We start from the raw sequence: 16,132 nt of genomic DNA, 5'->3' as shown, positions 1-16,132 counted from the left end.
AGTTTTTGATTCTTGGAGAAGCAGTGAGGGGGGTCAGCAAAACTGCCACCTTAGACTTCCGGAGGGCAGACTTGGCCTGTTTAGGAGACTGGTCGAGAAAGTCCCCTGGGAGGCAGTCCTAAAGGGCAAAGGAGTCCAGGAAGGCTGGACATTCTTTAAGGAGGAAGACCTAAAGGCACAAGAGCAGGCTGTCCCCAGGTGCCAAAAGACGAGCCGGTGGGGAAGAAGACCGGCCTGGCTGACTAGAGAGCTCTGGCTCGAACTCAGGAAAAAGAGGAGAGTCTATGACCTCTGGAAGAAGGGGCAGGCAACTCAGGAGGACTACAAAGGTGTAGCAAGGCTGTGCAGGGAGAAAATTAGAAGGGCCAAAGCTGAGCTAGAGCTCAATCTGGCTGCTGCTGTAAAAGACAACAAAAAACAGTTCTTCAAACACATGAGCAGCAAAAGGAGAGCTAAGGAGAATCTCCAGCCCCCCGTAGACGGGGGAGGGAACACAGTGACCAAGGATGAGGAAAAGGCTGAGGTACTTAATGCCTTCTTTGCCTCAGTCTTTAATAGCAGGGACAATTGTTCTCTGGGTACCCAGCCCCTGTAGTTGGAAGATAGGGACGGGGACCAAAATGGAGCCCCCATAATCCAGGGGGAAATGGTTAGTGACCTGCTTGCACCACTTAGACACTCACAAGTCTATGGGGCCTGATGAGATCCACCCGAGAGTACTGAAGGAACTGGCAGATGTGCTTACCAAGCCCCTTTCCATCATTTACCAGCAGTCCTGGCTAACTGGGGAGGTCCCTGCTGACTGGAGATTAGCAAATGTGACGCCCATCTTCAAGAAGGGTCGGAAGGAGGACCCGGGGAACTACAGGCCTGTCAGCCTGACCTCAGTACCGGGGAAGCTGATGGAGCAGATCATCCTGAGTGCCATCACACGGCACGTAGAGAATAACCAAGGGATCAAGCCCAGCCAGCATGGGTTCAGGAAAGGCAGGTCCTGCTTGACCAACCTGATCTCCTTCTACGACAAGGTGACCCGCCTAATAGATGAGGGAAAGGCTGTGGATGTTGTCTATCTAGACTTCAGTCAAGCCTTTGACACAGTTTCCCACAGCATTCTCCTCAAGAAACTGGCTGCTCATGGCTTGGACGGGTGTACTCTTCGCTGGGTAAAGAACTGGCTGGATGGCCGGGCCCAAAGAGTGGTGGTGAATGGAGTTTACTCCAGTTGGCGGCCGGTCACAAGCGGTGTTCCCCAGGGCTCTGTGTTGGGGTCAGTCCTGTTCAATATCTTTGTCAATGATCTGGATGAAGGGATCAAGTGCACCCTCAGTAAGTTTGCAGATGACACCAAGTTGGGCGGGAGCGTTGATCTGCTTGAGGGGAGGAAGGCTCTGCAGAGGGACCTGGACAGGCTGGATCAATGGGCCAAGGTCAATTGTATGAGGTTTAACAAGGCCAAGTGCAAGGTCCTGCACTTGGGCCACAGCAACCCCATGCAATGCTACAGGCTTGGGGAAGAGTGGCTGGAAAGCTGCCCAGCAGAGAAGGACCTGGGGGTGTTGGTAGACAGCTGCCTGAATATGAGCCAGCAGTGTGCCCAGGTGGCCAAGAAAGCCAATGGCATCCTGGCTTGTATCAAAAATAGTGTGGCCAGCAGGACTAGGGAAGTGATCATGCCCCTGTACTCTGCACTAGTGAGGCCGCATCTTGAACACTGTGTTCAGTTTTGGGCCCCCCACTACAAGAGAGACATGGAGGTGCTGGAGCGTGTCCAGAGAAGGGCAACGAAGCTGGTGAAGGGTCTAGAGCAGAAGTCTTATGAGGAGCAGCTGAGGGAACTGGGGTTGTTTAGCCTGGAGAAAAGAAGCCTCAGGGGAGACCTTATGGCTCTCTACAACTACCTGAAAGGAGGTTGTAGAGAGGTGGGGGTCGGTCTCTTCTCCCAGGTAACAAGTGATAGGACGAGAGGAAATGGCCTCAAGTTGCACCAGGGGAGGTTTAGACTGGATATTAGGAAATTTTACTTCAGTGAAAGGGTTATCAAGTATTGGACCAGGCTGCCCAGGGAAGTGGTTGAGTCGCCATCCCTGGAGGTATTTAAAAGACATTTGGATGAGGTGCTTAGGGACATGGTATAGTGGTGGTCTTGGTACAGTTAGGTTTACGGTTGGACTCAATGATCTTAAAGGTCTTTTCCAACCTATACGATTCTGTGATTCTGTGGTTTTTCAGCTTCCCATGCTCTGCCAGGTGCACAAGAAGCTGGGAGGGGGCACAGCCAGGACAGCTGACCCAAACTGGTCAAAGGGCTATTCCATACCATATGACGTCATGCTCGGTATATAAACTGGGGGAGTTGGCCGGGGGGCAGCAATTGCTGATGGGGGACAGGCTGGGTATTGGTCGGTGGGTGGTGAGCAACTGCATCGTGCATCACTTGTTTTGTACATTCTTTTGTCATTATTATTATTATTATTATTATTTTCTCTTCCTCTGTTGTCCTATTAAACTGTCTTTCTCTCAACCCACAGGTTTTACTTTTTTTTCCATTTGTCTCCCCCATCCCCCTGGGGGTGGAGGATGACCGAGCTGCTGTGTGGTGCTTAGTTGCCAACTGGGGTTAAACCACGACAGTTTTTTTATAAAAAAAGAACTATAAAAAGGGCATAGAAAGGAAAGAGTTTTCATACATTGCTTGATTAAGTCATCTAGACATGCCAGATCCTCCGGCACATTAATTCTGGCTAATTCTACCGGTGGCAGAGTGCAGCATTGTCCCTTCCTTGTAGTCCTGGTCCTTGAACACAGGCTGGCCATGCCTTGCCGCATACGTAACTCTCCCAGACATCTAGGTTTTCCTCCAAAGGAACCCTGGGCACACAGGCAAAGATGAAACAGTGCCACCCTTCCACAGGTCCCCTGACGGGGATCATGAGGGAATTGGTGCTGTGGGCTGGATCACAGAGCCTTTCCTTCTGCACCCAGGACGCAGCTGGTGCACACAGGCAGGACAGTGGAGAGGCTGCACCTGGTACTGCAGGCTCTGCCTCTGGCTTACAGTGGGCTACATCAGCTTGCACCAGCTGAGGACTCCTGCTGAGCTAGTTAGCTAGCTAACTTACAGGCTACTTACAGAGCTGCATAAAACATTAAAAGCTTGTAATTTTTCCACTTTCAAACCGATTTCTAAAAACCTTATTTTCAGGAAATTGTTTGTTCTAATTTGGTTGAGGTTTCCAGTTATTTCAATAGGAAAAGCGGCCTTACATTTTAGTAAAAATCTGAAGGAAGGGATCAAAACAAATTTAGTTTGTAGTAAACATTCAACTGATAACTGTGTTTTCAAATGTTTACTTACTGCCTTCAACTGCTAGTGATTTTATCCATCTGTGGAATATTGCTGTTTGATTCTGTCCTTTCTGGTTTTGTTAGACCCACTCAAGTTTAGCTGTCTAGAAAGTTTGATCTAAAAATTGAATTTATACCATAGAAAAAACAGTAACAGAGGGGAAATATGGACACTGAATGAAAAACTAATCAGCTGGTGCTGAAATACTTTCTGGGTACTGAAAGTACTTTTCTTCTCTAAGCTTACTAGATGCCTCTCTGCAGACTTTATAAGTGAACTGGACTGTGTTACAATCTGGCAGGAAGAACTACTATCCGAAGATCAACACATACTTCATTAGTGATAGAAGCAGCTCACAGACCTCTAGATGCACTCAGTGGAGCAAAGCTGGGAAACAATTGCCCAAATGCTCTTTAAAAAAAAAAAAAAAAAGAAAGAAAATCTCTGCAACCCTATTTAAGTTTAGCAGCCTTGATGGAACCATAGCTGTTTTCAAACTGTGCCCCTGCCCTTTCCTTATCCATTTCCACTGGTTAAAGCTAGCAAACACCATACTGTATAAAGGAATAGTAAAAATGTTTTTATTTTGCATGCACAGATGTCTCTAATCTCTCTAACAGTATTTACCAATATACATACCTGGCATCTTGTGTTCTGAAGCATATTGTGGCTGCCACTTTTCTTGTTAGCTTTTTGTGTATTTGGAAATGCCTTTCAAGCATGACTGCATTCTGTTCTCTTCATTAAAGATGTATCTGTATCTCATTCCCTCCCCCAACTGCAATTATTTAGCCATTTCCTGCCACCTCATTTTTGACATAGGGGGCCCTGCTGTCTAAATGAAATTTTAATGAAGGCTTGAGGACGTGCTTGTGCATTGTTGAGTCCCACTGCAGTCCTGTGGCATGCAAAGAACAAGAGTTGAATACTCACAGTTAGTGGGAAAGTATTGTGTTATTACTTTTTAAAAGGAACAAATGTTGGCATACAGTGTATGCTCTGCCAGCTGCACTTTGCCCAGTATTCTTGTTGCTGCCCCACATGCATATCTGTGCAGTTTCTTCTTGCTGTCTAATCTGCCTAAAATGACCAGAATCCCACATGCCAGGAGAACACTATAGTACTTTAAATCTGTCGCCCAACCTGCTTACTTCTGCTAACCCTGTCACCACCGCACGTTGCTTTTTAGAAAGGCAAAATTTCAATACACATAACCTCGTTATCTTCTATTATGCAAACTTTGCTGTTCTTGTTCCTCTTCTACTCATCATTTTTTCTTCCTTTATCAGTGTAATTCTAACTTCAACATTAGAAATCCAATTGACCCATAATCAATTTGAATTACAAGTTACAGAAGCAATAAAATCTTCAAATTTTTGCCTGTGAGGTCCTGTGCACCATGTACACACACTAACAGTACCAACTGTATGCAATGCCTTCATGGACCTCTTCTTTCTTTGGTCCCAACTTTTCATTCCCTTCTAGCAAACTCTCTTTTATTCAGTATGATCCTTTAAACTCAGCAAATGACCCATTAAACACACAGACCACAGCCACCCTGTCACACTGACCAGATTAATCTCCAGGACATAAAGTGCAAAAGGGGTTCTCTGGAAAAGCCCCATCACCTGTAACAGTATCACTTACACCCCAAGTGATTTGTTCATGAGTACTAAACTGAAGCTGTATGGCAAGTTTAATCCTAGCTTTTCTGAATTTTTGAGAAGTTGATTAAGATGAAATCGAAATATTTCAACAACCTCAAAAAAAATTATTGTCTCATAGATAGTGTATTGGCTTGCCCTCATAACAAAGTATAGCTGAGCCTTTTCAGATAAAGTATTTCCATAAAACCTGGAATAGAGCAGAAATATGACATGCATCAGGCCAAAAGTGTTGAAGGTTGGCAAAGATGGTGTTTTAAAACAGGAAATCCTGAACGGTCTTAATAGGCGACACACCAGTTTAACTTCTAATTACCTTTGGTTCAGAAATCTGATGTGATGGTGACAATACATAATTTTAGGTGTTTTTTTTTAAGCTACCTTTGCTAAGGGAAATATTTCACTAAATTAGAGAATTGCCAAGAATGATTTTAAAAGGATGGTTTCCTTACAAAAAAGCCCAGCTAAAAATATTCTGGGCAAGCCACAGACTACCAGTAGCAGTGAGCTGCCTGTAGTTTCTAGGAAGAAAAAGTCTCCTTTTGAAGTTATCTTTTCTATCATTACGCAATTTCAGCTTGTCAATATTCACCATGACAGCAGCTTCGGCAATTTTGTCTGATACCTTGAGTACAGATAAACAGCAAGAGATTAACCTACATTCAGTCTGAAAACAGTAGGAGAAAATATATGTTAACCTTAACTGACTTGTGACAGACATCTTCTGCTGTTTTCCAAGAGCATAAGCCAATCTATGAATTTCTGCTTCCGGCGGATTATGAGTGCATAAGATTTTTTTTTCCATTTTCTGAATTAAAAGCATTATGCAGCAATCACATACTTGATACCATGCAAAGAAATGAGAAAATTAAGGGTAAAGATAAAGAAAATACCCTATGATGACTGCTTTTATACAGATTAAGAGACACTCACATAATAAATACAAATTTTTAAGAGGATGTTTTAAGGAAACATCATGTTTCTGAATACAGTATTGTATCAAACCTGTTTCCACTAATATAAACCTCAGATTACATTATCTTCAGTTTATTATTAGTATTATTAGTTATCAGATCTATTTTTTTTTCAGTATTTAATAAAAAACCCTCACAGAACTGATTGATAAAATTCTCGATGTAACTATTAACTGAGATTTTGCTATCAACTTTAACAGTCCATACTTAGCAGATTTCTGCAACTTGTTACATTGTCACAAAAGAAAAAAAAATAATTTACAGTGCTTTCCTGGAGTGGACAAATGAATTCTGTATATTTCAAAGAGGCAAAAGAAAGTAGGCTGTGGTGACAGAGAATGAGAACTAATGGAAGGCACCGAAAAATGCATTCATGCTATACCCCATATAAGCAACCTGTAACAATTACAAACCTTCCAATTATGTTTGTCGCTTCCAGCAGAGAGTTTTCTTGTCATACGGTTTTGTACAGTAGTTACATTTATGCCTAAGGAATTATATCCTCTTTAATGTAACCTACCTCTCATTGAATACTATCATAATTTCAAGTGTATGTAGAATTAGATTCTTCTAATTTTCACTACCTTAATTTTCAATACGTATGCAAGAAAGTAACAAGGAAGAATATTCAGCTGTTGCCAGTCTGTCTTTAACATTTCATCTCCAGCATTCATAAAAACTGCAATTTTACCTTACCCGTAAAGCACCTTTTCAGAGTTTGGGGACATTTTATGATCCTAGAGAAGCATACTTGTATATTTCCATGTGTTCAAAGTTATTAAATGAAATATCCTCTGTAAGTCATTTTGTTCTGGCAAAACTGTAAGACAAACGAAAAGCTGTTGTTACAAAGTTTTCAAGGTCTCATTTTAGCTGTGCATAGCCCACTTTGGAGTGGACAGGTAGTAGGAGTGCACAGGTAGTAGCAAGGAAATATTCATTTTCATTCAACATTCATTTATAGACAAACTGGTGGTTTCTGATGTAAACATCAACATTTTCTGTTCTACCTGATGACACGTGATGAAAATTCAAGCTTCTAAAATAAAAAAATCCTAAGTTTCTGAATTCCTCCATAAACATTAACTATATTTGATCTGGGCAACGTCAAATCTTGATGATACAAGACAAGCTTCAACAAAAATAACTCAGATTTAGTCACTCTTATTTATGGGAGTCAGTAATTGCAGCGTTTCTCCCTGTTACACCTAGTTCTTTGCTTAGATTTGGCCAAGTGCTTCAGTCTTAATACCTGGGCATCTTCAGGCATTTTCATTTCAATTCCCCTCAAAACCTCAGTCCTTACCCTATCTAAAAGGAAGACAATTTCTTCTGCTGCTTCCATCATGCACTTCTATAAATACACCCAGTCATTCTTACAGAAAAAAACTGCAAGTCTGGCAAGACCTTCACCAGGGAAATTCCTACCAAAAGGAACTGTCCTTGCTTCTCCCTAAATTCTACTTGTGCACAGTTGCTTTCATTAGGAACAAGTTTCTTCAGACTGACTTCTACACTAAAAATAATGTTTAATCTACAGTTACAAGATTCAGCAAAGCTGTGCAATGGCTTCACAGAATTGTTGACATTGGAAGGGACCTCTGGAGGTCATCTACCAAGCCAGTCATTTCATTTAGAAGTTTATCACGTAGGCCAAGCACACGATTTCCTCTTGGTGAAGCCATGCTGACTATTCCTACTACCTTGTCCTTTATGTGCCTGGAGATGGTTTCCAGGATTAGCTGCTCCATCACCTTCCCAGGGATTGAGTTGAGCCTGACCAAGCTGTAGTCCCCTGGGTCCTCTTTCTTGCAGGTAGGAGTGACATTTGCTTTCCTCCAGTTACCATGGTCAATCAAAGATTATTGAGAGTAGCCTCACAATGACATCAGCCAGTTCCCTCAGCACTTGTGGGTGAATCCCATCAGGGCCCATGGGCTTATGTATGTCCATGTTGCTTAAGTATTCCCTCATCTTATCCTCTCCTACCAAGGGTACGTCTTTCTTGCTCCAGTCTTTCCCCTTGGTCTCTGTGACATGGGACTCCTGAAAACCAGTCTTGCTAGTAAAGACTGAGACAAAGAAGGCATTCAGTACTTCTGCCTTCTCCACGTCCTGTGTAACCAGATCTTGTTGAGCAATGGGCTCACATTTTCCCTAGTCGTCTTTTTATCGCCTATGTACTTGTAGAAGCCTTTCTTGGTGTCTTTGATGTCCCTGACCAGATTTAATTCCATTTAGGCTTTAGCTTTCCTAACTTCACCCCTGGGTGCTCAGACAATGTTTCTGTATTCCTCCCACATTACCTATCCTTACTTCCACCCTCTGTATTCTTCCTTTTTGTGTTTGAGTTTGGCCAAAAGCTCCTTGTTCATCCACACAGGCCTACTGGCATTTTTGCCTGACTTCTTATTCTTTGCAATAGAACTCTTTTGAACTTGGAGGAGGTGGTCCTTGAATACTAACCAGCTTTCTTGGGCCCCTCTTCCCTCCAGGGCCTTATCCCCATGAGAGTCTTCTGAGCAGATCTTTGAAGACACCAAAATCTGCTCTCCTGAAGCCCAGGGTTGTAAGCTTGCTTTCCACCCTCCTCTCTGCCCTCCGGCTTGATCTCTTGGGTCAGCCTTTTGCCACCTCACACAAGAAGAGAAGTGCAGCAAGAGCTGGATGGTCTGTACAAGACAATCTGAAAGAGCAGGGAGTAGTGATCAACTACTGTTAAGCAACCCATCATTCAACAAAAGCAAAACTTAAGTGGACGTGTTATAATGTAGCTGGAAGTGTGACTTTCATACAAGTAGCTGTAATTCAGCTAGATTAAGCTTTAAAGGAGTTCAAAAGATTTTTCCAGTCCCCTATGCACTCCAGGCTTTATTTTTGATCCCCTCCTTTTGAGAACTATGCTCTAATCTTCTTCCTTGTTATCAGGAAACAATTCTGCTTATGCATTTTTGTTTTGTGGCTATAAGAAAGTGCCACTGTCTCTAGAAGCCAGCTATGGCTGCTGTTAGAAGTAAAGATGGTTCTTCTCTCAGCCCTGCACCCCTGAGCTAAAAGCACCACTCAGCCTGGGGTGAATTTCTGGTAGGCTTCATGTGAAGGGTGCTCCTTGAGCCTCTCCTTAGGCTTACATCTTACACCTCACCTCCTCTATGACACCACTTGAACACCAGAAAGAGAACAGAAGTGGCAAAATTACAGAACTGCAGTGATGCAAGCTTTCAGTATTCAATAGGAACAAATAAGCTTACCTGAGCTACTTAGAGCAATGCTACCTCAGGTTTGTCTACACTTGCTTCAGTCTCAACTCTGACTACAGTCCAGACATACTCAACTGACTGGTTTTTATTCAGTTCAAAGTATATGACCTTGAGATGGAGTAATCATCTACAAAAAAGAACTAGTAAAATGCCACACAGTAGATAAAAAGTTGTAGAAAATCAAAAAGCCAGCAAGTCACTCACTAAGTATTTATCATCACCACCACCAAAAAAAATAACTACTTTACCAAAAGGCCACAGCTTCAGGATACATAATCTGTCTACAGCTCTATGTGGACAAGTAAACAGTGCAATGCTTCAATTATTACCCTTAAACTACTGGAAAGAAGACCGCAACAAACCACACAGGTACTGTATCTGGATAATAGCAAATACAAAACAGGAAATGAAATAATTAGGTGATGGATCCCGAAGATCCCAAAAGCATATATATTACTTACACAATCCTTACGCTGTAGGGATTAAATGAATTTGCAATTCCTCTTAAGTTTAAAGCTGACACAAGCACACAACAACACAAAACCACACTGTGAACATCTCATAATTATTAAGTGTTGTTATAGTTGTGATGGTGTAAGATTATAAATTAAGTAAACTGTTTACAGGTAGAAAGTTTGGCATTTTTTTTAAGACCATCCAGTATACAAGTGGGGATGGAGAGGGGCAGAGGTGCACCAAAAAGACATGCATGCTCTTGGACACAATCTCTTCTTAATAAACTGAAGTCTTAACAGCAATAGCAAAATGAGCTGAACATCGGCCCTTTCTTGCAGATTTCTTTCTTACCAGGGTAAGCCATTCTTTTCCATTTTAGTAACAGTGATAATAAAGAAAAATTCTTTTTCTAAATTTTTTTTCTAATTAAACTCAATCTCCATCATATCTTGGCCTGCTCTTAAACATTTGAGATTTATATTTTCAGGCTTCTCATTTTCAATTTTTTTATGTTTACAGAAATTAAACCAAAAAATCCTATTTATTCCAGGAAAGAGTGGGCAAAACTTATTATTATTTATATTTTCAAAAATACAAATATCGATTTAAATAAGATGTCTTCAAGAAGGTTTAAGGGACTAGATTATGATGCTTCCAAATATCAAACATCAGGTTAAGGTTAATCAAACAGATTTCCACTAAAATCAATAAAATCCTGTCCCCTGACTTTGTTCACGTAAAAAAAACCTCTTTGGTGCAGGCAACTAGATATCGAAACCTTACATGTTTGTGAGGATTTTCTTCAGAGTATGTCTGGTGTGATCCTCTGGATGCAAGGTGCAATAGCAGCCAGGGAGCATGAGGTACACTCTGGAGCAGAGGCTTCAACTTGGTTTCGTCCAAAATCGCATACTTCAAGGCTGTTCCATGATGTGAACCAAAGCACAGTAAGCAGAACAATTGGGAGATGCCTCTCGAAAGTATTTTTGTATTCTGAATTAAAATGGTAATGCCAAGACAGCTGTTGAAGACCAAGATGCCAGTTTGCTGCCAGAGGTGGCAGAGAAACAAACTTCAGATACTGATCTGAAGCCCAAGTTGATGTTCCTTAGCCATTCTCCATTCTCTTTTCCCAATAAAAACTCTCTGTAAGGCCGCTTAATTCAGCCACAGATTACTAATTTGTTAATGTAATTTAAAGGAGCATTGGAGTTGTTGGAATTATTGAAGGATCTATGCATTCATGAATATATAGTCCCGCTTCACTGCTGGATACAACTGCTTTGATAAAAGATGGAATATGGGCAGCTGACCGAATGAATGTTTTTTAAACAAACTTTATAAATTTCAACTCGATGGTAAAGTAGATACTGAGAACTGCAAAGAGCTGTTCATTCTAGTTTCTTTTCATCTTGCATCATGTCCAGGATATTTTTGTCCTGTCTTTTATCTAATCTTTCTTCTCCTCTTCCCCTCTACTTTAGCAACTCTAAAATAATCATTTTTTAAATTTTACTATCTTTGGTTTCAGAAATGCATTTCCGAATGTTATTTCTCACATATGGTTCTTGTGCAAGTTGCACTGAAGACATTGCATCTAATCCAAAACTGCTTAAAATAAGTGGAATATATTGCACTTAGGAGCCGAAGTGAAACTCAGGGAAACATGTGCTTGCCAGATCAAAATTACAGTGTCTTGTACAGTATCTTGTCTGAGAGTATCACTGAATAGAGAAGAGTTTAAAGGAATTCATGTGGAGTTTATAAAGTGTTAAGAAAACAGTAACCCTTTAATAAGAAAGATTTAATCAAGTTTAAATCCTATTTATACAGTTCAATGGATCAAGCAGCATCTTACCAAAAAGAACATAAAGTTCTCCATAAAACAGTTCATTTCCATAGCACACTTACAGCATCTATTAATTTATAAATACTTTCCACACATTCTTGATAAAAAGAAGATTAATATCAGTAGTGTCAAAGGTATTGGTTTTGTTTAGTTTTCCTGATAATGATAGCATATTTAATTCCAAACTCAAAGCTTTAATGACATTTTGTGAAATAATAAATTGAATTAATTTCAGCAAGCCTGATTTTTCATAAGAGAGCTCTGGTCCTCAAATGTAAACCTTTGTATCTATGGAAGCTGGCAATTAAGTTGCAAGAATTTCTCAAGTCATATTGACTAGGTTATCCTAAATGTTTCATTCTACCTTTTCAAACAGCTAAAAGTTTAAAATATTTTCATTTTAAATTTAATGAATTAAATTGCCAAAACTTATTCTTGTTTAGAAGTGTTTTTAACAATAAAAACACAGCTTTATTAATTTATTTATTTTGAACTATAGCAACACTATCTGTTATAACTTTAATGATATTACACTACTTTTTCACAGTAGAGGTTTTTGTTGTTCAAAGTGTACTTTCTTCTGAAACGCAGCCCACAGAAATTACTCTCATAGGGGTTTTATTTCTTCATCTCGAGGAATATAAATTTAGATTCTATTAGTAATTACTTCCTTGTAATCATGGAGTTGACATCTGGGGATTTTATAATTCTCAGGTTGCATTAAACAGAAGGATAGTTCTAAGGCAGTCTGTTGAAAGAGTAAGTTAATATAAACCATTGTAGAACTCCGCCTTGAGAGGAAATTCTGAACTGTTATCAGCTTTTCTCAGTCATCTTAATATTAAATAATATGTAATTTAGAACTTAATATTTTTTTCAGTAAGAGTGCTCCAAATTAATTACAGGAGAGTTGGCAAATTTTATAATGGTGAATTTGGAATTATACAAAATTTAGAGTTCCGCACTTGAGTAAATTAATATTGCATTTTAGGAATATACTATACCTACACAAGGCTTTTTGTTAGAAAAGGTCAGGTCTCAGAGGCAATCATGGGGCTCAGAGACAAGAGAAAAGATCAGAGGCAGAAAAATATAAGTATGAATAGAAGTTTCACTAACTCTGGTTAAGCTGATCGGGAAGAACAACTAAAATGACCAGAATTAGAAAGGGCAGAATGGTGTTCCAAGTTCTCCCTACAACCCAAATCTACCAGGTGTGTATGCAGATGAATTTGAAATCTTCTCTAAAGAGATTGTATATGAACCTGAGTCTTCTAAGCCTTGCCAGGATTCTGCTGTTGGCTTCTATTAACTGTACTAAATACTCGAATTAGCTCAACATAAACCAGTGTCAGAGTCTGAAAGTAAACTGTGATAATTCACGAGGGCACAAACTGGTATGCTGCCCAAATCAGTATGATAATTAAATTTTATTTTTTAAATTAATTACTTAATGAAATGCTTTTCCTCAAATTTCATTGAGGTGTTCATACACTATCTTCAAAATATGCAAAATGAAGATGACCTACCTGGCACAAATCTTTAGCTGAAGAAAGGAAGAACAATAAAAACTGCTGTTGGCTCCTTCAGTTGATAAAACAGATTATTTTGATCTCCAGATCTCCAGAGTGTCTTCTTCTGTTTAATTAAAGCGTAACCATTTGGAAATGAATACAAGCAAAATCTCTGTGAATTTCCAATATGAATATGAATGAAGCACTCTCCTGCTCCCTCCTCCATCTCCCAATGCAGGGTTACTGTAGCAAGAATGCTAGGCAAGAGAGAATCACAGTTTCTTGATATAAAATATTAACCATAACTGTTGTACTCATTATTACAGTATGCTGTCGTGGAACTGCATCCAGAAGTATGTTATATATTGCTCTTGACCAAGCTTTGGATTACTGTAAGATTTGGGATCATTAAAAACTCTGATAACAAATCAAAAGAACTTCATGGCAGAAGTGCTCATTTATTTTTCATTCCCATTCATTTTAAAACACAAAATATAGCAAGTTGCGGTCAATAAACAGTTAGACAAGTCTCATTAGATGGAAATTACAAATAATCTCATCTATTACAAAGAATAACAGAGTAGGTCAATGAATGTATATTAAAAAATACCGAATATTGATAAGAAGCTTTTACAAACAGCACTGTTTGAAAGGCTAACACATCTATAAGATGCTACATAGAGGAAATAACATATAAAAATTGAAACAATGCAAGAAAACATTTGCATTTTTTTTTACATTCCCCTATCAGATATGTAGAATTTTCAAGAAAGATACTTTACTTCCTTATTTTTCTAAAAAAACCCCACCTTATCTAAAGAGTGATAGATATCTCAAAGGCTTTACACTTACAAAATTAAGGTTCAAAAAAGGAAAAATAAGTTTTGAAAAAATGCATTCCTGGAAATGGGGTGTAAGTGAATCAGCATTTGACTAGAAGGAAAATCCTCAGTCATCAGAGCTTTGTGATTGCATGAATATATCATATGGCATGTTCATACATCCATTATACTCATAAAATAAAACATAAATTCAGTTAAGATTTCTTGCTTACATATTCTCTATGAGAAAAGCTGTTTTATATAGTTGTTCTTTGGGTTGTTTGAAATCTAATTCCTAATCTAATTTCCTATCCAGTTGCACATAAGAGTCTTTAGCTTAAGAACCTCTTTCCTGCCTCTACTTGCACCTCTTATATAGCTGTAGGCTGTATTCCTTTCATTTTGTTAGAACAGGCTTGTTAGAATATTAAATAAGCACTCCAGACCCTGGAACATCCAGGTAGTAAATGTTTTCTAAAACTGTTCAAATTTGTTCATTTTCCTTGATGATGGATGACCAGACTTGTCCTGTACATTAACATTTATAATGTAACAAAATACAGAAAATGCTAATCCAGTGCTTAAATAAAGATGAAAGTTATCAATGCTTTGGAATTAATCCCCTTGGTCAAATTATAGAGATCAAAAGATCATTTTTCCCTTCCATACTTACACTTTTGTTATGAATAGCAGTTCTCCTGTCTCTTTTTCTTTCTTTTTTTTTTTTTTTAAATAAGTAAAAGGTGTGCAAAAGTAACCCACAGACAGGTAAACAGCTGAAATATAAACAGAAGCAAGAAAGGAGGAAAAAGACTGGCATCTTGGTTTGATAACCTGTGATTGCACTAAAAAGTAAGAGTGCACTTATGAGCACCAAGTGTAAATAAGAATATTTCAATAGCAGCTTCAAGGTATTTCCAACGGTGTGAAGTTTAAAGAACTCTTTGATACAGGTTATGGGTGAGTGTTGTGGTTTAGCCCCAGTCAGCAACTAAGAACTACACAGCCACTCACTCACCCTCCCCCCCACCCCCCTGGTGGGATGGGGGAGAGAATTGGAAGAGCACAAGTAAGAAAACTCATGGGTTGAAATACGACAAGTTTAATAATAATAATAATAATAATAATAATAATAATAATAATAATAATAATAATGAAAAGGAAAACAATGAGAGAGAGAGAGGAACAAAACCCAGGGGGGAAAAAAAAAAAAGTGATGCAACCACTCACCACTCACTGACCGATGCCCAGCCAGTCCCCAAGCAGCGATCGCTGCTCCCCAGCCAACTCCCCCCAGTTTATATACTGAGCATGACGTCATATGGTATGGAATAGCCCTTTGGCTAGTTTGGCTGTGCCCCCTCCCAGCTTCTTGTGCACCTGGCAGAGCATGGGAAGTTGAAAAGCTTGACTAATGTAAGCATTACTTAGCAACAACTAAAACATCAGTGTGTTATCACAACATTATTCTCATCCTAAATCCAAAACACAGCACTGTACCAGCTACTAGGAAGAAAATTATCCCAGCTGAAATCAGGACAGTAAGTATGCATAGCTATATAGGCAAAAATATGAGCATATATCTTCACTGTTCCATTGAGAAGAAATCACTTATCATATGACATACTCTATAATTCCAGAGACACTTTACATATTTTGAGCAAGAGATACTCCACAGATTTAAGCATTTAAGACACATTCACTGAAAGAGCTTCTCATGAGCGTCTACTAAAGACTCTAAACTTGTTATATGAGAGCTGTTTGCCCCTACTGGTATTTCCTGTATGCTGAAGTACAGGAATTACTCCAACACCCAGAAACTCCAAGAGCTTCCATAAGCTATCCATGGACTGCGGTACAGCATGACAGGGTGGAGCCAGTAGCATTTGGCCCCCTCTTGTGCCCTGAGGATCCCAGAGATACACACACACACCCTGGTCCCCAGGCGCTCCCCCCTCTACATCCTGCTCTGCCCTTGCTGCAGGTGCACACCTCAGTGCTGTAATCAAAGGTTCAGCATGAAATTCAGTGCTGCACAGGCTGCACCTGTAGAAAATCCCTGTATGTCAGTTCAGTAACACCTTGCTCTACTGCATGAGATTAAATTAAAGGCAAGCTGGCCATAGGTGCCACTATGCAGAGATCTGCTTCACCTCTCTAGAGGTGAAGATTCAGACTGGAGTTTTACTGTCGTGTTAGGGGAAAAAAAAGTTAAAAATTCCCCCTCTGCCTAATCTTATAAAGG

The sequence above is a fragment of the Ciconia boyciana genome, chromosome 1, assembly GCF_034638445.1.
Source record: "Ciconia boyciana chromosome 1, ASM3463844v1, whole genome shotgun sequence".
Taxonomy (NCBI): Eukaryota; Metazoa; Chordata; class Aves; order Ciconiiformes; family Ciconiidae; genus Ciconia; species Ciconia boyciana.
This window is presented reverse-complemented; position numbering follows the sequence as displayed.